This window comes from Cydia fagiglandana, chromosome 21 (genome assembly GCF_963556715.1).
Source record: "Cydia fagiglandana chromosome 21, ilCydFagi1.1, whole genome shotgun sequence".
Lineage (NCBI taxonomy): Eukaryota > Metazoa > Arthropoda > Insecta > Lepidoptera > Tortricidae > Cydia > Cydia fagiglandana.
The window spans coordinates 9,376,278-9,401,365 of NC_085952.1; the positions used below are offsets into that span (position 1 = coordinate 9,376,278).

General features: G+C 37.4%; 1 long non-coding RNA gene across 1 annotated transcript; it reads left to right on the forward strand.

The window, feature by feature from the left end:
- The first annotated feature begins 447 nt into the window (after nt 1-447).
- LOC134675291 (uncharacterized) lies at nt 448-17,847 on the forward strand. The gene is made up of 2 exons (XR_010099720.1): nt 448-710; nt 17,670-17,847. It is a non-coding gene; the product is annotated as an uncharacterized LOC134675291 (long non-coding RNA).
- The last annotated feature ends 7,241 nt before the right edge of the window (nt 17,848-25,088 follow it).

A 25,088-nucleotide genomic window follows, 5' to 3' on the forward strand; every position in this document is an offset into this window, starting at 1 on the left:
GAAAGCGGGCGAGATAAGAAAGTGACGATATAGGAATGCTGGCGAATCGGAACAGTAGACCAAATGCGAATGAGAACTACTTAAGAAGTTGCCGAAATGAAACTGAGGCCGAAGCGGTCCTGAGCCGGTTCGAATCCCGGTAAGGGCATTTATTTATGTGATGAACACGGACATTTGTTCCCGAGTCAAGGGTGTTTTCTATGTATTCAAGTATTTATAAAATTATACATATTTTATATTACGATTATACCGATATCGTTGTTTAAGTACCCACAATACAAGCCTTATTGAGCTTACTGTGGGACTTAGTCAATTTGTGTAATAAGGTCCTATAACATAAATTCGCCCAGTGTATTAGTATCGCCATACAGCGGTGAAATACGGCCAGCCTTTTGGGCACCTTGCCCCGTTGAAGGCGATCTGGGCAAAACGTTTTATCTGTAGGTTGTTTTTAGGGTTCCGTAGCCAAATAGCAAAAAACGGAACCCTTGTAGATTCATCATGTCTGTCCGTCTGTCTGTCCGTGTATGTCACAGCCACTTTTTTCCGAAACTATGAGAACTATACTCTTGAAACTTAGTAAGTAGATGTATTCTGTGAACCGCATTAAGATTTTCACACAAAAATAGAAAAAAAAACAATAAATTTTGGGGGTTCCCCAAACTTAGAACTGAAACTCAACAATTTTTTTCTTCATCAAACCCATACGTGTGGGTTTGATGAAACGTTTCTTATGTTTATTTATTATTTAACATTTTCAATTATCAGTTTTTCCGAACTTCTAAATGCCAACACGCTAAACAATCTTTCAAAATATTTCCCTTTTAACCCACCGCAACATTGGTTGATCTCTCAAAGGCTCTTTACGATATTTTTCACTCAAATTCCAGAGTTTTATGTGCAAAGTCAATCATCGTCAGAGGTCCAGCCCACTCAATGCCCCGGGGACAAAGTTCGTAGGTCAATTCATGAATGAAAATTTGAACCTTCTGAATTAGAGTTTAATTTTATTGGCTCAGGCACACCCATTTCCATTAATGGGAAACTGCATATGTGCGAGAGAGATGTAGGTATGATATACCTACTTAAACTTAATGATTATGATAGGCTATGTAATGTAATTTTGTGCATCTTTTACGCTACGAATTAAAACTTGGAGATTTGATAGGCACATAACGTCAAATGCAGGTTTATAAATTGACCTAGTTCGCGATAATTATAATGACTTGGGTTAGATTATTTATAGCCATGTAAAATTTGGCACTAATATGAACATCAACCACACGGACACACCATACATCAAAAATCATTTGCGTTTATATGTGTGCGCGGCACGTCTGTACACGCGTCATTGTGTATGTGTGGGTAAGTCGCTTTACTGAGAGGATGCCAGAAGTCTGCCAGATTCATGTCGCGGTCAGTCGCGGGGCGAGGTAATGCGAGTCGGGGCGGGGCGGTGCGTGACCGTTCTGTATGATTATACTATTAGTATTACTTATTATGTGCATCAACTGACATATCCAAATATATATTTATTAAAAGTTCTACATACATGACAAAAAACATACAACTAAGGCTTACAAATAAAAATTAAAACTATAAATTTAAGAAAACAAACCGCTCCCTGCCGTTCCCGGTGCAAAGGTGCCCATGATGCTCGCGGCATTTCCACGTTGGATCACCACGGACAGCCTTTGCACAAGGAACGACTCGGAGCGGGGACCCTCCCCTTTCTGTCTGAGTCGACGTCCCAAATCACGAGTGAAGCGTTTCGCGTCGGCAGACCAGCAATCCAAATATAGTAATTGTTTTATTTTGCGATTCTGAATACGCCCGTCAAAGTTTCTCGCCTAGAAAATTATCGGGGGCTTGCAGCCTTCGCAAGTTTGAGTCGGATTACATTAAACAGCTTCGCCATCAAAATAAACTGCACAAGAGCGCCTCGTTAAGGGATTCGAGATTATGTCTTTGTTATTTTGTTAATGGCTTTGTAAATAAGTTTTTTTCAACAAGCTTTTATTTACAACCTTCCCTTTAGATCTTCATCACCAAGACGCTTATAACAAGTTAGAACTCTTCGAAGTTGCATTATTTTATTACTGAGTGAATCATTTAGTTCTAAGCCTACACACAAATAGTGTATAATCTCGTATTAGAATACTTTTTGTCCAGACATCAGTGAGGTGAAATAGATTGAAAGTCAGTGTAACAAACGGTAAATAGAAAGGATTATCTTATGGCAAAGGAAAAAACAGTAACCGTTCTTGGGTCAAAAACATGAAAAAGTTAATTCTTCCCTTCCTAATTTTCTTCCTTCTTCCTCGCGTTATCCCGGCATTTTGTCACGGCTTATGAGAGCCTGGGGTCCGCTTGACAACTAATCCCACGAATTGACGTAGGCACTAGTTTTTACGAAAGCGACTGCCATCTGACCTTCCAACCCCTCTGGGTTTGGGCAGGGCAGGGAAACTAGGCCTTATTGGAATTAGTCCGGTTTCCTCACGATGTTTTCCTTCACCTTATTTCGTACATAAGTTCCGAAAAACTCATTGTTACGAGCCGGGGTTTGAACCCGCGACCTCCAGATTGCAAGTCGCACGCTCTCACCGCTAGGCCACAAGCGCTTCAACCCTTCCTAATTTTCTTGCTAGACCAAATATTCTATTTCTTAAAAGCAATATGTAGAGGGCTGTAGTAAAATACGGAATACGGAACGACGCCTGTTTTTCTATCATAGCCGTATGCAAATTGAACATAATATAATTTTCAACATTTGGCCTTCACCGTACATAACATTGTAATCCACAATCTACCAAGTTCTGGCCACATTCCCTTCCCATTATAATGTAACGCGTGTTACCACATCAAGGATGCCCATAAATATTGTATCTTAATGTCACCCCGGCTACACTTGTCAAACAGGTGATGCATTATATATGGCAACACTTTTACTAAGGCGTATCCGCTTTGGTTTAGTTTGGTGCTAGGTGAAGAGCTAGCCTCGGAAAAACCGGCCCAACCCGGTCTAACGTGAGTCATCCTTAACCCTAAACTTGGCAGGATTTTTTTTGCTAGAATTTTGTGTTTTTTTCTTGAAAAACGGGATACTAAGGGTTGACTTAAGGGTACAAAAATAATAAAAAAAATCTTAGTATTTTAGTTTTTTATTTATACAACGTATCTTTAAATGCACACTGCCAAGGATTCACAAATTAACATGAAATTAGGTATGTATCCTAGGCGAGACACTGCCAGGTTCACTGTGAGATGAGTTATGTATCTTTAAAGATGCATTGCCAGGTTGAGGTTGCAGAATATTTACTGTCTTACTAAGAAATTATTAGGATTTTAGGACAAATTACGATATTCTATTTATTAAAAGTATTTAACTATATTATTCAAGTGCCACAGATATTACAGATAAGGCTACAACAACAAAAAAGAGCTCGCAATCTGATTGCTCTTGTTCCTCAACCCGGGGTCAGGTCAGAAATAGATTAGTAGTTGCCTCCATCTTCTCTAGAGCACCTATATCTGTTATCAGACAGCGATCATGGAACAACAGATAGCGACCCCAGCCCAGCGACCACTGCTATCCATGTCCAGCATGCCATCATCACCATCGCCAAATCAGGTAACATTGCTAGTACATCTTCAGAGTGAGTCTCCAACTACGAGACGATCAGTAAGCTTGTCTGAACTCTGAATCTGCCACAACACCATCCCATAATCATATATCATCGCCATTTTCAGGTTTATCATCCTACTCTGCAGCTTCAGTGCTCCTTCCCCTGCAACAGCTACCTACATTTTATTTGGCTTATTTTTTTACACATTATCTGTGACTTCTTCTCTTCTTCAAACTTCTACCCAATTTTGAGTAGCCCAACTCCCGTAAATCGCTACATTTCCAATATAGTGTGAGAGGTTTTGATTGGACTGGCTTCTTTTTAGTCACAATTATAGTTTTTTTTATCGAGTAGCTACTGCAAGGATTGAAGCTGAAGAGTAGGATGTAAGATTGATAAACCTGAAAATAGCGATGGTATAGGATTATGGGATGATGTCGGAGCATTCGAATTTGCTTATTCAGAGAGGCTTACTGTTTGTCTTGTAGTTGGAGACTCATTCTGAATGTACTAACAATGTTACCTGATTTGGCGATGGTGGTGGTGGCATGCTGGTCATGGCTAGCAGTGGTCGCTGGGATGAGGTCGCTATCTGTTATTTCATGATCGCTGTCTGATGACAAGTCTAGGTTCTCTAGATAAGATGGTAAAGATGGAGGCAACTGCTGCTGTCTATTTCTGATCTGACTCCGAGTTGAGGAATAAGAGGAACCCAATAGCGAGCTTTTTTTTGTTGCTGTAGCCTTATCTGTAATATTTATGACACTTAAAGGATATAGTTAAATACTTTTAATAATAGAATGTCGTAATTTGTCCTAAAATCCCAATAATTTCTTAGAATGACAATGAACATTCTAGAACCTTAACCTGGCAATGTATCTTTAAAGATACATTTAAAAAAGCATGTTGTTAGTAGAGAAGCTGGCGGTGTGCATTTGTAGATACATACGATAAAACGAGTTCATGCTATCTATAACAACAATGCAATGACTAATAAAAATACGTTATTGTATAGGATATATATTCACTTTTTATGTAACAATCATAAATAGACCCAAATCTAAAAGGAAATCACTAAAAAGTACCACTTTTCCCATACGATGCGTAGACGCAGCTTCGCGGCCTGACATTTTGCGTGCTACACTCAAAATCAGATATGCCAGCGACATGAAATATTTTTTTACCAATTAAGTATAGTATCAAGTGGAAAAGTATGCGTCAAAAAATAATATGAAGCTGTTTACTTTTTGCGTAGATTTTTTAAAAGTGTAACGTGCATAAGAATGCACTTTGCCAAGTTTAGGGTTAACCTTGATACTATAAAAACAAATTTGAGAATGTAGCAATGAGCCCTTTCATTTGATATTATGACATAGATATAATTTGCAATTTTTAGTTTAAATTTTCTCATCATCAAAAATGACTAGGTAACAACAGGCGGTTTATCGCCAAAAAGCGATCTATTCCAAACAACCTTTTGTTAGCGGGAAATGTCGAACTCATAAAAAAATGAATGTTTGTAGTAATCCCGTAGAGCGGTCACCACAATACAAGGCCCAATGCACTACGCGGAAAAAAAATGGATGTTTCATACATTTTGCTGGTCTTATGCTGAAATTTCCTATGGGAGAGTCAATTTTTTTTCGCAATTTCGGGGTTGGTCCCATAGTATAGTAAAAGTTGCTTAGTATGACCTAAATATTAATGGGTTTGAGTAATTGCTTTTCGTTCAGTTATATGCTGTATTGCTCTCCTTGTCCATTTTCTGGGACCGGCTCTTAGACTATTTGGGGCAAATAGGATAATGGAGAGCGGGTTCGCTTTCAAATCGATTTTACTAAAAGCTGCGTGAATATTTTAGCTTGTAGTTTGGGTCAGTTCAGGAATTTGCAAAACCGTGATTTTGAAAAAGTTATTGCATTGTACATCATAAAAATAAGTTGAAACAATCATCCTTTTTAATAATTATGTATTATTATTGTGCTGACATTAATTTCACGACAATCGCTTTAGACATATATTTCCTAAAGAGGATAACAGAAATTTTCAAATTTTTTAGTTTTTTAATGTGCATTTTAGACCTATCATATGTTCGTGATTTATTTCTATAGAGCGAAAGTAAAAAAAATAGGTTTTGAATCGATGATGTTATTAAAGAAAGGCCCCAAGATTGCTAATGAAAATTTTAGCAACCGTATTGTGATCTAAAAGAGCGCGACGATTATTCAAAAACTGCTGTCAGAACCTGCAACTTAACCCTACTGCAACTTAAGTTCTCGATCAACAAGAAGTGAATATAGTCAAGTCGAAGTTTGTGAAGTGAAGTCAGAACAAAGGCTTTGTCCTACACAATAGGAGCTATGGAAATCTCTCTTGTTCTGACGGCTCTGTCACATCTTGTTGTACATTGAACATTATAGCCGGAAAGATTAATATGTGACGTTCCACGGCAAAAGGTACCTTGTGGCGGCTGGCGCTTACGTCGCATAGCGCCGCAATGATATTGGAGTGGCGTTAATAATAGCTTAAGCGCCAACCGCCATAAGATACCTTTTCTCGTGGGACGTCACATATTGCCAAGGTAATTTACATCGAGAATAATTTTGGATAATAAAGTACATGTACACTGCGCCGTAAATCTTCTTATATAAAGAGGCAAAATAATTGTTTCGCGTATTTTTACCCAATTATGTGGAATGGAACAATTAATTTGTGGTTAGATTGCTACTTATTAACGGTCCGGTTTATAGATTCTTATTTTTGTTGATGCGTCCAAGGACCTAGAATTGATGGAGTGTAAATAGTCTATGATATAAGTACAGTTTGCGATAATTATGTATATCCAAAAATGATTAAAATAAATAAAATAAAATTAAGAACCATTTTATTTCTTGCACATTAATTTTTTTTTACATATTACCTATTTTATTTATGTTTTAATAGTTATATTCAAGAACCCCGTGTTCACAGGTGAAGGACTCCTCCAAAGCCCTCCATGTATCTCGATCCTTGGCCACTTCTATCCAATTTGATCCGGCAATTTTGGTAACACCATCTTGTCATCTTATAGTAGTGGGTCTTCCTTTCCCTCTTTTTCCCCTTAAAAAACCTTACCCTTAAAAAAATGATGTAATACTTGGTAATCCCTGAAATCTGATGATGCATTAAGATTCATCGTAGCTCTTTGCACAGAAGGAACAAAATTAGGAAGCGTTAACATTAACAATAAAACCGTCAGTTCATGTGTGTCTATTGTTGCGCCTGTGAACGGGTTCCAGCAGGCGTTCTACATGACATTATAGCTCTCTAAGGGGCCTACGTGTTGGATCTATATACCCACGCAAGCCTATCAAAAGACTGGGATTTATAAAAGTGAAATCCAAAAGGAAACCGTCATATTTTCATAGAAATTTAACATGAATGATTGCCACGCTTTTTCATTCCAAATGCCACGCAGAGTTGACTTGGTCAGAATTTCAGAAACAATTGACAACGCGTATTTAACTCAATATAGGGGTACGGGACAATAACATGGGGAAACAGCAGATCCTAGTTATTTGTAAACATGAACTCCGGTTTGTGTGTTTACAACTTAGTTTTGCCTAAGTTGTGCAGTGAAGCCCCAATCGGAACAAAGGTTCGTGGACAATGGGAGTTATGGAAATCAACGTCGCCTTGTTCTGATAGCGTGGAGTGCGATTGTCGTCTTACATTGCATTGAACGTTGCTGACTAGACCTATATCTAGTTGCAGTTGTCAAAGACATATATAACTTCGTATAAGATGAATAAAGTCTAAGAAAACAACGTGCCCCGGAAATCAAGAAAAAGTCATTCTCGGATAGATGGCGCACACACCTTTGGCCTATCCTCGGCTAGATGGCGTGACGACACCGTTTCATATTTAACAATTTTAACATCAGGGAATGAACACGGGTAAAAATTATATAAAAATAATAAAATCATTTATATATATATTTTTTTTTTATAATTGTATACGAGTTTATTTTGAGTTTTAGTCGTGTGTCGATAGATGGCAGTAAATTTACTGTGACTACAACATTTACAATGACAGGACCCCTCTATACAATCTATTATTTTTGCAGTTGTGTACCTCTAATAACACACGAGAATGATAATTGGTAAATATTATAAGGTATATAATACAGTTGGCAGCAGAAGTTGCTAAGCGGGCCTGGTGTTCAAAATGATCTTGACGTGACTTAATTGTTAAGAGAATAAGACCGTGTCAAGGTAATTTTGAACACCTCGCCCGCTAAGCAAATTCTGCTGGTGACTGTACATACATAGTTATTTTTACTCTGTGGCTGACATGCTGCTGTCATATTTAGATATATATATGTCGGCGGCCGATCGTCAGATCAGGCAGATCGTAATGTTCCCGTGTAATGTTTTGACGATAGTCACATTAAACCAGTAGGTAGGATAGGTTCGTTAGGTTGCTTCAGATGCCCGACGGGCAAACTGCCCAGAAACAGGAGCCCGCGTAGCGGGGCTCCGTCGACTCAGAGATCGGGTCAAAAATTTTCACGTTTCACGATATGCCTAGGAATTTCACGATATGCCTGATCTTACGATCGGCGGCCGACATATACATGATCATTCGCTTGCCCTTGTCCCATTCATTTGGGGTCGGCGCAGCATGTCTTATCCTCCATACCTCTTTATCGCCCGTCATCTAATCATTCACTTGCGTTCGATACTTCCCTCCACATTGATACTACTTTTTCTGATTCCACTACCCAAAGGTTGCTGGAAGAGATCGCTCTGCCTGTTATCTACTTACCTCAACATTTAATCAAACTGTTTCTCTTCTTTTATAGGTATATTTTTCCTGAGGTGCGCCAACAAAGAGTATTCTATGTAGTTTATTATTTGGTTGTTTATTATATATAATTAATTATTTATTAGCACTTATAAGGGTTGTTTGTATTTTGGGAATATTCAGATCTGTTTACAACGCACATTTCCATTCATTATAATGGCATCATAATAATGGGAAACTTGACAGATGCTAAAGCTTTTAACCTCTTGCAGCCCATACGTCAAACCTTGTCAAACAAAATTAAATTTTATGTAGTCAACACAGAGTTCAAATTAGGATGGAACAGGAGACCTTTTTATGTCTCTGGGCGGCTAGAGGTAAAATTTTAAGTACACACTACTACATACCTAACATAACAAAGTGTAGTAGCTAAAGTTTCGTTTTATAACTCCTCATACGAGTACACTAAATGAAAAACAATAAAATCTCGGAAAATGTAGATACCTACTCAATAGGAAAAATATTCTAAAAGTTCTAGATTTTCTCATTACTCTTTGCTAATCTGCTTGTAGGTCTATTTAAAAACCAAATCCAGTTCAGTTTGTTGTAACTTAATAAAAATTCAATTTACCGTAACAAAAGCTAGTCTTATTTAAGAAAACTTTATTAAGTAAATGAATTTCCAACAATGTAGTTCTTTATTCTTTATTATTTAAATAAATACAAGTATAAGTTTACAGCTCTAGATATGCCAATGCAACGTAATAAATAATAAGTGAATGTTCTTTTATTTTTTAAAGCACGTGTATTTAAAATTTTAATTTGACATATTATGTACTTTAATGAGGTTCTTGATAGTATGCATAATCTGGAACTATGCATAATCAATTTTGCATTTTGAAGACAAGATATGAACATATCTGTCAAGTCAGTTCCAAAACTACTTACTTTTACAAATATTTTTATCTTAATCATTGTAGTTTACTCGTAACAGTGAATTGCAAAAAATTTTTACATAGTTAAGGAACATTGAATTGAGGAAGGTTAATTGGTTCCATTATGTCACGACGATTTATGCCATTCCTATATTTAGCTATACAGCCACGAACGCAAGTGTCGTTACCGGGATGCTGCTTAAAACATCTGACACAGATGAAAAGGCCTATTATTATATAAATAAATAAATAAATATTATAGGACATTTTTACACAAATTGACTAAGCCTCACGGTAAGCTTAAGAAGGCTTGTGTTGTGGGTACTCAGACAACGATATATGTAATATATAAATACTTAAATACATAGAAAACAACCATGACTCAGGAACAAATATCTGTATCATCAATTCATCATACAAATAATTGCCCTTACCAGGATTCGAACCCGGGACCATCGGCTTCATAGGCAGGGTCACTACCCACTAGGCCAGACCAGTCGTCAATGCATATATACCTACATGGTTAATTTTCGTAACACAAATGAATCAATTACTTTTTAAGATTAATTACGTAAAACTCTTAAATGAAAACAAAATTTTAATTACACCATCGTAAAATTCGTGAAACAATAATAAAAACAACATTGAATCTATTTGTTTAACAATATCCGTAATTATATTACCAAAAGTTACATTAAAAAAGACTTTACCACCATTGAGATAAAGGTTAAATTTCAATCACTTGAACATACTACCTTGTCATCCTTGTCACAGTCACGTAAAACACATCTTTAACTTTGCAAAACGGAAATTGAAATGTTAAAGGCCGCCATACACGGACTGCTTTGAGCAGTCAGTGCCAACAGCTTTAAGCGGTCGCCGTTGGGTGATCTGCAGTTTCAATACAAAATCGCATTGACATAGATATCTAGGGACTGGCCCTACAGACAATAATAATGAGGCATGACAGGGGCCAGTACAGCGGTGTGACACCGGTACAACACGATTGCTTGATGAGCTTGCATCACGCGCGCGATTGGTTGATGAGTTCAGGCGCGGATCCAGCCCTCAAAAAAGGTTGTGGTTACAGCCACTCCAAAATCGGCCAAGTGCGAGTCGAGGGTACTTGATGATAGTATATCTGCGTATCAATCAACTGACTACTCTGCGTATACCTGATGAAATTCTGCTAAATGTTCCTTTGCCAAGGCGTCTGCAAAACAAAAATCGGCGTAATTCTACTCGGGGAATCAATAGGGCACCCTATCAGGGTTGTGGGCATGCCCACCGTGCCCACAACGGTGGATCCGCGCCTGGATGAGTTCGCATCACGCGCGCTATTGGTCGCAACTAGTTGCGTTAGACTGCACGATTGGCTGGAATTCGTGAGTCACACCGCTAAACTAGTACCATTTTTAGTGCCCGTAAGGCCAGTCCATAGATATATACGTTAATGCAAAATCGTCATTCGCAATTCGCAATACACGAACCGCTCAAGCAGTTGCAACTGCTTCGGGCGGTTGGCTGCGCGGTGAAATTTCATCATGCGGTCAAGCTGCAAAAGCAGTCCGTGTATGTTGATCACTGGGTTACGGCTCGAGCAGTCCGTGTATGGCGGCTCTAAAAATTAAAATAGCGCATAAACTTGAGTTTCGTGACGACATAAGACAAATCCCTGGAACGTGACTAGAAGTAAAATAACTACAAGAGCTGTTTTGTATTATGTATTCATTTTCTCACTTAAATATGGGCGGCTAAAAAATAACTGCATTCTCGTTGCCAAGAAGGTTTTGGGATTATACTGAGCAACTTTTACTATAGGACCATCACGAAATCGCGAAAAAAAAAATCCCTCCCATAGAAAGTGGACCAGCCAAAATGTATGAACAGCCAATTTTTTTTTATAAATGTATGAACAGATGTAGTGTATAATTATTTTCCATCATATTTTCTCGGAGACGTTGGTATATTTGTCATTCTACTTCAGTCAATGTCAGTACTTTTTGTACTGATTGAAATAGCAAGGCACGTGAAATTACGATGGAAAATCATAATGCACTACATCTGTTCACTGTTAGCAGGCGTGGCTTACTCCGCGATTTCGTCGCTTTGCAACAGGCAGCTACAATTACATCCGTCCCACACCAATTTTGCATGGTGGCTAGCCATAAGCCGCGCGTGGCGCTGTCACCACCTAGCGGCCATATCTGTCCTGATCGTAACAGACGCGTTTTGTTCGAGAAACTTCTGTACCTAGTACTATTATTTATTCTGTCATTGAAATTAGTGCATAGAAAGTCTCTAGCGACCGTAAGAAGTCGAACATCTGACAGTTTGAATGCAACTCCTTTCAGACTTCACTCTGTCGGAAGTTTTACAAACGGTAGAAAAGTTAGTGCTTTGCAGAGGAACATTGCTTCTTTAAAGTTTTCATCATTAAAACGGTACTTTAGAGTTTTAGAGTCATACATAGTAAAGGATTAACTTAATCCTTCAAGTGGCAGGCCGCCGGCTCGTGGTCGATTACTTTAATTAAATTTAATATTTGACTGATTAATAAGTATACAGTTTCAATTCCAACTACAGAAAAGTGACGTTGCCATTTGAAAGGTTAAGTAATTAAGGCCCACTTGCACCATTCCACTAACCCGGGGTTAACCGATTAAACCTGGAGTTACCATGGATACAAGTACTATTTGACAATATGTTAACGATTTAACCGATTAACCCCGGGTTAGTGGGATGGTGCAAGTGGGCCTTAAGCGCGCGACTAACCTTTTCGACGCCGTGTCAAACACAAAAGCTGTAACTCGGTGACTCGGGCGCCACGTCACCGAAGTGTCAAAACTGAAACTTAACTTTATGCATAAAATGCACGTAGCGTAGGTCTATATTGCTCAATGGTATGTGACCGATTAATCCGTCTTTGGCGTTGGACCTGCGGTGCGGATATATCGGTCATTGGCGTCCAAAAGGTTAAGTCTCGTTTTAATAAATAATAATGGATATTTTTGTTGTTCAGAGTACTTAAAAAAATATTACACTTGGCGCCATTTGCACTATCCCCTTTACTAAGGGGATCCCTCGACTATTAACCCAGTTTCAAATTGTCCTGGTAACCGGTAACTCCAGGTTTATCCGGTTATCCCCGGGTTAGTGGGTGCAAGTGGCGCTTACAGTGATAACGTATCGGATTTCCGAAGCTCAAACTGTCCAACTGTTATGTAGATAGGTACATATAAACAATGAATACATGCAGGCTTTACAGCTTAAACATACAATGGAGGTTTGCGTCCCATCGCCCGATCTATTGAGGTTGTTGAATATCCGTGATTGATGTTAGCATGTTAGCTATGAAGCCTATGTCTGCGAGAACTGTGGTCCTAGGCTAATTTTGACCAGACAAGATGATGATTGATGTGCATTCAAAACGTGCATTTTATTTATTTTAGGGATTGTACACTTTTGCTTTTGTTTGTCATTCATCGTTACTTCTGTCCTCCTCATTTCCTCATTTCCCCAAACTGGAAGAGATCCCATTCAGGGATAAGTTCGCCTTTGTTGTATTTAATTGACTCTGTAACTGTGTTTCTCGTGTTTATATTTCTATATACAATAAAGTAAATACATACATACAAGAGAAACAGTAAAAATGTATGAAGGTATCAATATGGGTGCCGATCTCGTGGCATAATATTTGAATGTCCTAATGTAATGTTACGTATAAAACTATTCTCGCATAATTTTTGTCCAGCTGAAACAAAGAGTATTTTCGAAAATATTTTGCATAGGTTGTATCTTAGAAGTTAGGTTAGGATAGGTTTGTTTTATAATTTTTCCAAAATGTTATTAGTTTCAGCACAATAACAATGATACGAAATGAGTTTTATGCGTAACACTACATTAGCACAATCAATAACCTATAATATGCGACCCAATATAGACCCCTAAAAAATGTGTCCAGGTCATCCCGCCATCTCCTCTTAGGCCGACCCTGCCGGCGTTTACATTGTGGCTCCCCAATTGTATTAAGATTGATAGATTGTATTTTAAATATCACCTTATATGAAAGAATAAGCTCAAGCAGATTTTTACATCGTATACCTAATAAATACATGCTCCAATTTGCTACATAGTTTATGCTTAAGTAAATATACGGGACAGTTTGGCATCCAATCATTTCTAGGTCGCCTAAATTGGACACTACGTATATCTAGAACAAGCAATACCCGCCAGGTATATTGACCAAACTAAATTTATTAGACAACACCCATTCAATCAACTCGGCAACTAGGGGCTTACCTCTATTCTCAGAATGTTAGAGCTGATTGGAAATTAAATGAGAGAATTGGTGTTGGTAAAATTGGACTTTGCAGCTTCCGTTCGCTAGCTGATCTTAGAGCATTTAATAACTGGAGTCGCCTTTAAGAGCTTAGGTACCCCTCTGCCGGAAAACTTGCACAAGTGGGCAAACTTTTGTATGGACTGACATGGCTATTCGTACGTTATGTACAAATCATGTAGAAATAGCAATACATTTGATGTCCCCTCCCCAGAAAAATCGGCAGACTGTTACTAAATGCTCTAAGGCACTGGTCTATCAGGTGGCCTACTAATAATGTAAATGTGCTAATAGTGCTCGACATGCTAATGTCCAATAGGTGACACTCCGTCATCTCTATAATGACTTAATGTTCGATGTTTTCGTACAGATATCATTTTTAAAAGTCGTTTAAAATACAGGTAATGTCAACTACGCCACCAAAATTAATCAAGCAGTAATAACATATACGATATGGTTTCGTATGTATTAGATTAATCGTCGACGACCAAGAGCAAGTTTCTCTACAACAGAAAATTCGCAGAAAAACCAAGATCGTAGACATTTTATAATATAATATAATAAATCTTAGAAATGTATCGAATAGTCTAATAATGCTTCAAAAAGTAGGCACACAGTCACGCAAAAGGGTAGATTACTGCCGCATCCACATTTTCCGGTAGCATTCTAGTCTTCGATCGATCGAAGACTAAGGATCCCAGTAAGGGCATTTATTTGTATGATGATACAGATATTTGTTCCTGAGTCATGGGTGTTATCTATGTATTTAAGTATTTGTATATTATATATATCGTTGTCTGAGTACCCCACAACACAAGCCTTCTTGAGCTTACTGTGAACTTAGTCAATCTGTGTAAGAATGTCCTATAATATTTATTATTTATTATTATTTATCGATCGATCGAATTTCGAAGGATTCGATGACTGGATTGGAATGCAACTAGAATAGATGTGATCTGGCCATAAATATTAATCGAATTAGTCGTACCAGAATAGAGGTCTAAGCTAAGTCATGCGGGCTATATGGGCAACGGTATTAATTTGTCTAAGGCTTTGGTTCACTAAATTAATTAATGTGGAGCCTGTCCGATCTGAAACAAAGCGGTTCTACTTAATTGACCTTATCTGAAGAGTCCATTATTTATACTCAATTAGAGAGAGAAAAGGTTGACAGCGTAACGAGTACATACTGCCAACACGACCGTTAATAACTAATGATTCGGTCAAATTGTGTTTTTTGAAAAACTAATTATAGCCAGCATTCTATGAATGTAGTATGCTACCTTTGGGTATGGTGCTTTAAGCACACTGGCGTCCCTCCCCCTCCCCCTGACGCAACCTCCACTTTTAGCTTGAAATATGTCCCGGTTGAGAGTGTTTTTTGTTTTTTGGGGAAAGTATACAATATAGGAAAAAAGTGTCGATGAAAGAAATGTTCCCTATTAAATTCTTAACAAAAAAGGTTATATTCATTTTTTTGATACGACGCACCATATTGATGTTTTAGCTAGATGAACTTCGACAAAATTTTACCGTTGAAAAACTTGTTGAAGTTCAATATAACATAGTACGTGACAGTACTGAAAGAAATCTTCACGAAGAATAAGCTTGCAAGCTTATTCTCCGTATTAGTTTTATTTCGCGCAAGAAATGCCGCGCTGCTATAGGACTTTAGTATTAGTAGTAGTAAAATTAAAAATAACATACAATTAGCAAGAAGTACAAAGGCGAACTTATCCCTTTGAGTTTGTTTGAGTTTTGAGTTTGACTTTATAGCCATAAGCACACATAAACATACGGGACCCCATAAACACACAGGCGCCGCGACAAGCATCTACAACAGATGATGTGGCCAATGATGACATGTCCTTCCGTCCACACAAAATATGATAAATTCCTTTTTACAAGCTTTTATTTACTTTCACCTGACCGTTTTCTGTCTGTCTGTCTGTCTGTAATCAAATCTTGCAAATTAAATTTGATCCACTTCCCGGTTTTCGATTGAGCTGAAATTTCGCATGCATGTATAAATCGGATGACAATTATTTTATTTTATTTTATTTTTTAGTCAAATAAGTAACACAGCATTACAGTAAAACCAAGGCACTGCGAAACTACAAAAAAAAAAGAAAAGATACAATACAAATAAACTACAAATAAAAACAAATAAAAATCAAAGACAAATTAAACTTTAGATTTGGGATTTGGACAATGCAATATTATGGTACCATCGAGCTGATCTGATGATGGAGACAGGTGGCCATAGGAACTCTGTGATGAAACAACGCAACCTAATTGTGTTAGGGGTTTTTAGAACTGTCTCTATGAGTATTAGTTGTCTATCGTAAGAAAAGTACAGTCAGCGATAAAAGCTTGTACCGTAAATGAATTTATTGCCCAAAACTTATTTACTAAGATCTTACGGACCCATGTCCGCTTCCTTCCTTCCATGCATATGCATGCATGTATTTGCATGTGGCGCTTCCTTTTCTATGACATAACAGGTGATCACGTGACGCTTTCTATAGAAAACAATGCGCCAGAAGCTCCGGCCCGGACACGGCCCGGTCTAACGTAAGTCATCATTAAGTCAAATCCCAAGACAGTTTGTGTGTTCGCGCAAAGGATCGACCGACTTTAAAATAGTTGCGGTTTTCTATAAAAAAATATTGATGTGAATATAAGAAATGATGCTGTTACGAGTATAATTTGAAATTAATATAAAAAAATATTAAAGTGCGTTAAAATTTTCATTTCACATAATAATATTACCTAATCATGATACTTCATACTAAATACTTAGGTACTTTACAAAGTAAGATGAAACTTTAGTTTCTGCCGTATTCGAACTTCAAGATATTCACAAGAGACGACACGTACTAGATCCATTCTAGATACGTTATAGGCTAGTACCTGGTGCAAAGGTTGTCCATCGCCATTCAACGCGGTAACGCGGCTAGTGTGATGGGTACCTTTGCGCCAGGGACAATTCGGGGGGGACTTTTTGACTAGACTTAAGCTAGTCTTAAGTTTTAGTTTTAGTTTTTTTTTATATATATTGTTGTATTGACGTTTACGTTATAGGTAGTTTAGTTATCAACTAGTTCTCTTTTCCAGCGCAATTCGGGCAACCAATGTCACTTTTACGTTAGATAGCGTAAGATATCTATTAGATGAGAATTGGATCTCTAAGTCATATCCTGAGGAAATCGTTCAAGAGTATCTCCAGAATCGCACAAATGTCAAATTTGACAGGTTAGATCTTAAACATATCGTGACTGGTGACCGAAGAGCTGGCGGCTACCTCGCACAACGTATCAGTATTGCGATACAGCGGGGAAATGCCGCCAGCATCCTTGGTACAATGCCTCAGGGGCCTATTTTAGATTTAAGCTAGTTATTAATTTCGTTTAGTTGTACCACTGTATATATATTGTAAATAAATGATTTTATAACATATCGTTATCGTATCTTGGTGATGTCTAAAAGATATCTAATAGATGTCTATTTCAAAATCCGAATCGGGCCCTTTCTTGCAACGTAACTCAAGATGTATCCAAACATGCTCACGAACGTTCGAGCTTGGAACTTCATTAGGCTCTCGCATCGCAAAGCACCCCTTATTGTATGTAGCACTCAGCGTCCTGCCTTGTTAGTTCGTTTTTAGGGTTCCGTGGCCAAATGGCAAAAAAACGGAACCCTTATAGATTCATCATGTCTGTCTGTCTGTCTGTCTGTCTGTCTGTCTGTATGTCTGTCTAGCTGTCCGTCCGTATGTCATAGCCACTTTTTTCCGGATCTATAAGAACTATACTGTTGAAACTTGGTAAGTAGATGTATTCTGTGAACCGCATTAAGATTTTCACACAAAAATAGAAAAAAAACCAATAAATTTTTGGGGTCATCAAACCCATGTGGGGTAGGTCTTCAAAAATGATATTGAGGTTTCTAATATCATTTTTTTTCTTACATGAATAGTTTGTGCGAGAGACACTTCCAAAGTGGTAAAATGTGTGTCCCCCCCCCCCCTGTAACTTCTAAAATAAGAGAATGATAAAACTAAAAAAAAATATATGATATACATTACCATGCAAACTTCCACCGAAAATTGGTTTGAACGAGATCTAGTAAGTAGTTTTTTTTTAATCGTCACAAATCGTAAACCGCAATTTTATTATGTTACTTGCTGCTACGTAACCCTTCATGGGCGAGTCCGACTCGCACTTGGCCGCTTTTTGTTTAGTTTGCCCTTTCCAACATACTAAAGCTTACTTCGTTAAGTTTTACTTGAAGCCAGTCATACTGGCTACCCTTATTAACGATATTTTATAAGCAACATTTTTGGAGTTTAACGAAGCTGTCACGCGTATTCGGGAAACGAGATAATCACAAGATCTAGAGACGATATAGAGATCAACTAGATTTACATTAGATATCGACTAGATGTGACTTGTATATCTAAGCCATTACTTGTCGAAATCGTTCAAGAGGACCTCCAGAATCGCGGAAACGTCAAATTTGACATATCTATCTTACAAATATATTTAAATTATCCATATCGTAACTTGTTGAGGTCTAGTAGAGATCTAATTCATTTCCCGAATCGAGCCGCGTGATTTTCTCCAGCATAAACTTCCAAAGGCAATTATTATTAATTAAACTTGTCCATATTATCCTTGGCTCAGTTATAACCAATATAAAATGAAGACAGATTGCGATAAACAGTAAAACAATATCAAGTATTTAAATAAAACTTTGTTAACTACTTAATTTATTTTAATCAATGAACGGTAAATTTTCATTATTTAAATGTAAATACAAAGTTATATTATTTTATAAATAAAAGGTCCATGATTGCGTATATTGTCCATTAAATAGCTACCTACCTACATTTATTCGAAACACCGTTGTTTGGTAGAGCACAAGCCAGCTGTGTACAACACTGCACCCGCATTCGGTACCTGCCAATATGCATAATGAATCAGCTCATGTATCTCCTGTATTTGCCCACCCTACCCCCTAGGAGCAAAGGGGCGTAACTCTCGAACGCTTCTTACGGGGTATAGCATTTGGAAGCTGGGCCAAAGCGATAAGTTAACTGTCTCATACATATGCAAGATGAGAAAATGCACAATAGGTAGGTTTGCTTCCCGAGGTTATGGAACGACGATTATACTAGTATTTGTGTAGTGTTGCATAACTAAGGTTTGCACACCATATATTTTCGTACATAATGTAGGTATTCGGCGCAGCAGAAATGTAGCTGCACTAGCTGCAGTTATCAACTGAATGTCACCTTAAAGGTGACAGTCCATTTCCAACGACAGCTGCATCGCCATTAATTTTACTATGGAAATTGACAATAACACCGACGCCTTCGGTACCAGTAGTGCAGCTGCGGTCAGAAATGGAATGTTACTATATTAAGGTGACAGTCCATTTCCAACGACAGCTGCACTACTGTCAATTTTACTATGGAAATTTTCAATGACAGCGACGCGTTCAGTACCGGTAGTGCAGCTGCGGTTAGAAATGGAATGTTACCATTAAGGTGACAGTCCATTTCCAACGACAGCTGCATCGCCATTAATTTTACTATGGAAATTGACAATAACACCGACGCCTTCGGTACCAGTAGTGCAGCTGCGGTCAGAAATGGAATGTTACCATTAGGCAAATAGGCAGCGTAACACGCCGGCAAATCGCTACCCAATATTTTTTTTATTAAAGCCTAGTCGACCAGTATTTTCAAACTTTTTTATTTGTTTCTAACCGATATTTATTTGGGCGATTCTCAGAGATGACATTCGGTGCCTGACTTCGGTGCCAAAAATTTTTTTTAACTTATATAATATGCGAGTTTATTTCCTAAAATCTACCCTTAATATAAAAAATATTGGTAGTGGAGGCCTCCATTAGAACCTTATAGTTTTCAAGATATTTGAGATTTAAAAAACACCGAAATCATGTGCAGGCACTGAAATCAATTTGCGTCACCGAATTCAATAATGCTTACACCAAAATCACATTTAGGTTTTATATTTCGATTATATAATTATTTTAATCATATTTATCAATTATATTTGTTGATAAGCGATGTAACAAGGCTAATGATCTCGAAAGCTTACATAAATTTAATAGATATAGACTCAAGATTTTAAAATAACCAAATTATGGCTTGTAAATCAACATCTCTAGAAGATATCCCACACTATATGACTGGCCTCATATAATAGGGTGATGTGTGGCCCTGAAACGAGTTACAGACATGTCGACATTGTCGACCACAAATTCGCACATTATAATCATTTATTCATTGCATTATTATATCCATGAAGGAGAAGATGTTTGTTTCACGCAATCCGACCGCACATGCATCTAAAAAAAACTTATGTTACCTGCACCCGATAAACAATACACTCTTGAGTGGTGTTCAATGCTCATTAAATATTTAATGTACTTATAAAGCAATGTGATGCAATACGGAAAACAAGTATTTTTTTAATAAAAGAGTTTAAAAGCGTGAACTCCGTCAATTTAAAACTATAATATTTGAAGTAGTCGAGTAATGCTTGAATATCCAATTACCAATTAATTACGATCTCCAGCACCCTCAATCACTTGAGCTAAATTGTAACAAAGTTGTTGACAAAGACATAAGACATTGAGGATTGTTAAAACATTTGCTGTGTTCAATTTGTGTCTATGGCTATCCTTTAGAAATATCGATCAGTAGGTACGCTCAGTGCCTTTGAAGCGATCTCGACATTAGAATGCTATTTTATTTTTAATCCCTTGTTCTGTACATCCTGTCCCTTGGGTTCACCTTGCATAGTACTTACATACACAAGTTATTTTAAAAGAAGTGGGATCTAATTGACTACATTTATTTAACATAGCTGACATGTTTAAAGGTATCGAGGTGTAGGACCTCCGGTGATACAGAGGACAACGAACATAATTTACTTAATTGGTTGGAAAAGAATATCAAGATTAAACCAGACGTATAGACCCAATGTTTCTTTCTCTGTCTTGATATTGAGAAAGAAACATTGGGTCTATACGTCTGGTTTAAAAAACTACTCATAGTGAACTAGTGATTTTGTGTACCTACTATGACATAATTTACTTACAAACATAATTTTACGTTTGTACAACGTATCTTTCACTTTTTAGACATGATAAATTAGTACAACAAACTAGTTTACAAAGCAGGATTTGAATTCAGTGATCACTTTTTTGATATCGGTGGTCAAAAAATCCACCGAAACCAGGGAAATCAACACCAGCGATATCAAAATTAATCGCTTTTTAGCAATTACAGAAATAGCATGAACGATACAGAGGAGATGTAATAATGGTGGATGTACATACTTTCGATGACTTATTAATCACTTACATAACGATAATTGCACTAAAACTTTCGGAGTAAATTGCACCACCGATCTCAAAAAAACATAGGACCAAACCCAGCGAAGGACGGAGAAACGTTTAAAAAATCACTTTATTGTACTGTGACTGTACCTCTACTTTATTCAACGGTTAAGGCACAACTAAAGCATACTATGTTTGAGACACTGAGTTCCTGGTCTACAACTTTGAAGGAGTACTGACATGTTTTGCAAATTACACCGATATCAGTCACTAGCCCGGGACACATCGTAAATTTGGTTTTATTCAATGTGTTGAGCAAACACATTATTGTGATATAAAGAATATGATAAGCTAACTAATACCCTATGCGTGAATACCCATAATAACTCCGATCTAATGCCCCATCTTGAGGAATAATTTTTTGTTTCATAAAATCTGGGTGCGGGACACGCCCACCGCACATCATTTTTGGCATTTGAATTTCTTTTTCTTGTATTATATAAATAATAAATAAATAATTTGATAGTGTCCCAGACAGAATATAAGCTGAAGATCATGCCTAAATGAATTCAGATTTATTGAACGGTAAATTCAATCAATTACTGCCCCGGACACGTAAAAACGGCCCTCCTGAGAAATGCCCATTTACAAAAATTTAAGTGCGCACTCAAAATCGATTCCAAGCTTGTATCCAGCGCTCACACTCGAGAGCATTTCAGCAAATAAAATCCACTTCTGTGCGAATAGAAAACTGTTTTCCTATTTTACTGCCATGGCCGTTTGGGCGATTGTTTTTATTGCGTACGAAGAGTAGACGAGTGCCTACCATCAGCCAAAGTTGTAGAACTGTCACCTTGTTATCAGCACTGGGGGCCTAGACAAGACAGTACAGAGATTATGTGAAGACTGTCGTCTATTGCCACGGAATAAAGTAATTCGTCCAGTCTGTTTACCCTTTTTTCCTCTTCTATTTCTTTTAATAGGTACCTATCTATTTCGTCTTCTTTTCTATTTTTATTTTTCCAGCAGTGGGACGTTTATAGGCAGAAATTATTATTATTTCTTTTAATGTCTCCCATTACATAGTCGCCAGGTCCTCAATCACGCGCATATCTAATACCATTTCATCTAGGAATTCGACTTGCTTGCGCTATGTCGTTTGGAATATCATCTGGACTTCATATTTTCAACGCTACGATACAATTTCTGCATCGCTAACTTTAGAAATGTGATAATATCGAAGAATTTACAGTGAATAAATTTTACAACGAAACTTTACAATGAATAAATTTTGCACCTAAAAAAGTATGGTTGTCTGTAAAGTCAGTATACGGACGATAATAATTTTGCGTGGTAACGTCATTAGAAGACATTGATGAAAAAATGCCGTAACGTTACCATGGATATCTGTTCACAACGTTACCATGGCGATTTGTCCACAACGTGACATTTTTTCGTGCACGCAACCGGTGTTCATTTATAAGACGTTATCACGTCAAAAACACAAAAACTAAGTGGCATCCATACCAATTAGTGTTAATATCATGTTCAACTTCATTCATCATTCATGTTCAATGCCTAATCGAAATAAATATTGGTTTTGAATTGAATAGGTTTTAACACTTTTATTTTAAAGAAGTATCTTCAATTGAAACTGTAAATAAGTTGGGCTGGCGTGGACAAGAGGTTACCTAATGTGACTAATATTTACTAACCAAATCATTATTTATCATTAAGGCATTCATCAAATGTCAAACACAGCTCGCTTCAATTGGCGTGGTGGCGCGAACTAAGGCAATGTGTACGAAAAACACATTAACGAAACAAATAGGTACAAATATTTTTTATTCCAACAAAACACTAAATTGAAATTGCTTTATCAGAACCAGGGTAATATAGAATTAGAAGCTTGCAACGATTTTGGTAGCTATGCAGTGCAAGTGTTATTTATACGTCATAATTTCATACAAAAGTAACGTTTAAAATAACACTTTCACAGACGCTATCAAAACCGTTGCAGAATATTCTTGGTCTAACTACTCAACAAATGTAGTGCATAATTATTTTCCATCGTATTTTCTCGGAAACGTTCGTATTTGTCATGCTACTTTAGTCAACCTCAGTACTTTTTGTACCGAGACTGACTGAAGTAGCAAGACACGTTCGTACGTTTCCGTGAAAATACGATGGAAAATAATTATGCACTACATCTGTAAGGGCTGATTTAGACGGCGCGCGTACTCAAATGCGATTTTAGTTACATTGCAGACTGTTGGTTACGTCCAATTCAACCGACCGATTAAAACCCGCAATGTAGTGAATCTCGCATACGAGTTCTCGCATCGTCTAAATGAGCCCTAACTCTAACACGTTTTGGTGTCCATCTGTATAGTCTTATGTATATACCATGTATCTGAATGAACCTGACTCCCTAACATTCCCTCAACAAAATGGCGCCTCGATTGATCTTAAATTTATAAGCTTGGGTCAGACTGCGTGGTTAAATAGCTAAATATAGGCGGTGATCAGTCCAGTGCACAACCGGGTCGCCGGGTGCAACTCACGTGTGATAGACCGAGAGACGACGGTGGTAATATCACCTTAATGAGTACTACTACAGTTCGTTTTTTTTAGCATTAGAAAGAACTCCACAGAAGCAAGCGTGCAGTTTTTATCAGGCTCTTTAATTGTTAATAATTATTGAATGATCTAATGTGGCATGGTCAATACATATAATTTACTTCAAATGATTACCGCTAAAAGTGCCGGATTTGGAACCACAAGCTTTTATACTTCTGCGAAGTTCTTTCTAATGTTAAAAAAAACGAACTATACTACCTACTAATTTTTCTATAGATCAGTTTAAAATACAAGGTCGCATGGCAATCACAGAGGTGCTTTAAAAGTGGCATTCTACAATCACAAAAATTATTTGGATATAATTTTTTTAACTATTGCTATTGTGTGAAACATTTACAATATTTGAAATAAACTGATGATTTTATTCCTATTCAATTATCTCAGAGATTCAGAAGGGTCCTGCAACGGTGTTTATAACGAAGTAACTGACAATTTTAAACTAAACAGATAGTTATGTTATTGTCATCGCCCGTTTCTGTTTAAACGCTGGGCACGGTGCGTTCAATGCTTGTTAAGTGAAAGGTGTTTTAATCTGGTGTCTTGTTAGGCACTTTACTAAGTAATTGATAGTGTATTGTATTATTTATAGTTGGTCAAGCAGATCATGTCAGTAGAAAAAGGCGGCAAATTTGAAATATGTAGGCGCGAAGGGATATCGTCTCATAGAAAATTTGAATTTTGCGCCTTTTTCTACTGACAAGATTTGCTTGACCATCTATATACTTCAAACTTTTCAGTAACTTGCCAGGATGTTTTTTGAATACTACGTCGGTGGCAAATAAGCACACGGCCCGCCTGATGGTAAACAGTAGCCTATGGACGCCTGCAACTCCAGAGGTGTTACATGCGCGTTGCCGATAATGCCAACCCTAACACTCTGGAACCTCTTTGAGCTCTGGCAACCTTACTCACCGGCAGAAAGACAACACTAGTTTACCTAGTGTCTAGGTGTCTAGTTTCTCAAGATGCTTTTCTCGAACAGACTTGATCAGGTAAGATTACCGTCGCTTCAGCTCAGTCTATATCGTATTATGTCTTGTCGCTACGTCCTTTGCATCTTGTTTGAGAAACTACCCGAGACACAGGAGACTAAAGTAACACAATATTTACAAGCAAACTTCGCATAATTCAGTGTAAAATATCGTGGAGTATAGATCTATAATAATACTACATGGTACAGAGTTCTCCCTGCGAGTACTGCGATGTCAAAAATCATGTTCTCCTGCCCTAACACATGACACTTTTTCTTTCTTTTTCAAGTCTCAATTACTAATTAGTGACGTACCACTTTTTACGATATTGTGTAGGTAGGTATGTTGACTGATCCATTTCAAATTAAGACTTTATAAAGATAGTATGCGGATTGGTATGCACGATATTGGA